Source organism: Propithecus coquereli, unplaced genomic scaffold (genome assembly GCF_000956105.1).
Source record: "Propithecus coquereli isolate 6110/MARCELLA unplaced genomic scaffold, Pcoq_1.0 Scaffold664, whole genome shotgun sequence".
NCBI lineage: Eukaryota > Metazoa > Chordata > Mammalia > Primates > Indriidae > Propithecus > Propithecus coquereli.
Window position 1 is genome coordinate 358,506 of NW_012152663.1, and position 2,613 is coordinate 361,118.

Here is a 2,613-nt window from a genome sequence, read left to right on the forward strand (position 1 = left end):
GTGGGCCTCATTCAGCACTTCCACTCTCACTTTTTTGCAAAGTACCTTTTTAGGAAGAGCATATTTAGCATCTCCTCTATAGTTCTTCCTTCACTTGGGCTTTTTCCTGGCTTTGGTGTTTCTCTAGGGCTCAGTGCTGACAGGAGATGGTGGGATGCAGAAAGAAGCGTGGCAGTAGTGGTGGTCTAAGGGCTGCTATTGCTCCTGCCCCTATGCCGATCCCAACCCCAATATTCCTTAAAATTAATTCCATGGATGTTCACTGGAATATTCTGTTGGTTTCTTTTTTTTTTACACAGTCTCACTCTGTTGCCGAAGGCTAGAGTGCAGTGGCGTCAGCCTAGCTCACAGCAACCACAAACTCCTCAGCTCAAGCGATCCTCTCACCTAGGCCTCTCAGAGTGCTAGGATTACAGGCGTGAGCCTCCACACCCTGTGCTTGAGGCCAGGAATTCGAGACCAGCCACAGCAAGAGGGAGACCTGTCTCTACTAAAAATAGACAAAATTAGCCGGGCGTGGTGGTGTGCACTGGTAGTCCCAGCTGCTCAGGAGGCTGAGGCAGGAGGATCACTTGAGCCTAGGAGTTTGAGATTGCAGTGAGCTATGGTAATGCCACTGCACTCCAGCCTGGACTACAGAGCAAGACCCTGTCTTAAAAGAAAAAAAAAATCCTGTTTTCAGAAAAAAAAAATGTCGATGCATGTTCTCTCTGCTCTGGATAACTATCTCATAACCAGGGAGTCGACAGAACTTGAGAGGCTAGAGAACCAACCATGTGATTAGAGGGTTGGAACTTTCAACCCCTGCCCCCCACCTCCAGAAACTGGAGAGGGGCTAGAGATTGAGTTCAATCACCTATGGCCAGTGATTTAGTCAATCATGCTTACTTGGTAAAGGAACCTCCATAGAAAACCCTAACCAGTGGGGTTTGGAGAGCTTCCAGGCTGATCAACAACTGAGGTGCCTGGAGGGTGGCGTACCCAGAGAGGGCATGGAAGCTTCTCACACCTTCCTACCCCATCCCTTACTCTGTGCATCTCTTCTGTTTGGCTGTTCCTGACTTATATCCTTTATAACAAAGCAGTAAATGTAAGTAGAAGACTTTCCTGAGTTCTGTGTTGAAGTCAAATAAAATACAGAGATGAATCTGTAAGTTTAAAACGTTTTGTTTGGGAAGCAAGAATTGCAATTCGGGGTATACATGGAGACTGGGTGGTCTTTGTCCGTAGAACAAAGAGGTTAGAGGTTTTATAAAAAACATAATATTTTTCACAAGAAAGTCCACTGACACTAGGAAAGTTTTGGGAGCTGGCAGGCTCTGATGGGTGAGTGACAGCGCTGGCTCACACTAGTTTGAGTTGCAGCAGGTTGTGTCAGCAGCTGTTAGATAAACTGATTCCAGGTTACAGCAGGCAGTTTCAGCAGCCAGGCTTGCAGAGACTTGCATCCTTGGAGCAATGTGCTTGAGTGCTTTTTTCCCCCTGGCCTCTCGACTCTGTTTTAGTTGGGTATAAAAAGAATGACCCAATCTGTATGATCAACTTTGACGTCTGTGAGTGGTTCTATCTAGCAGATTACAAAACCTGAGGGAGGCTTGTGGAACGCTCAAATTTGTAGTTGGCTGGGCAGAAATGTGGATGGCCTGGGGACCTCATTTGCAGCAGACATCTCAAGTGAGGGCAGTCTGTGGGGCTGAACCCCTGAATCTGTGGAGTGTCAGAACTGAACTGAATTCACAAAAGTGATGTGTCTTAGCCTGTTTTCTATTGCTGTAACAGAATGCTACAGACTGGGTACTTTATAAAGACAAGAAGTGTATTTCTTTTTTCTTTTTTTAAAAAAAGCTATTCAGGCAGATGAAGTTTATTTCTCACAGTCCAGTGTTGAGGGGCCACATCTGGTGAGGGCCTTCTTACTGCATGATGACCTGGGGAAGGCTGTCACATGGCAAGAGGGCAAGAACATGCCAGCCGGGTCTCTCTTCCTTTTCTTACAAAGCCACCAGTCCTGTCCTGGGGATCCCGCTCTGATGACCTTATCTAATCGTAATTACCTCCCAAAGGCCCCAAATCCAAATGCCATCAACATACGAATTTGGGGATTAAATTTCCACCACATGAAATTTGGGGGACACATTCACACCATAGTATGGTGTCAGAAAAAAAGATATCACAATTGGTCTCAGAAGACAACATCATGTATTCGGTGTCAGGGAAAAGAAAACTTCAGAGGAACATTTTTGGGTAATGGGAATGTTCTGTATCTTCACCACGATAGTGGTGACATGGTACATATTGTATATTTTTCAAAATCATGGAACTGTGGGCTGGGCAAGATGGCTCATTCCTGTAATCCTCAGCACCTTGGGAAGCTGAGGTAGGGGGATCACTTGAGTCTGGGAGTTTTTTTTTTTTTTTTGAGACAGTCTTGCTCTGTCTCCTGGGCTAGAGTGCCATGGTGTCAGCCTAGCTCATGGCAACCTCAAACTCCAGGGCTCAAGTGATCCTCCTGCCTCAGCCTCCCCGTAGCTGGGACTACAGGTGCATACCACCATGCCCAGCTAATTTTTTCTATTTTTTTTTTTTTTTAGTAGAGATGGGGGGTCTCACTCT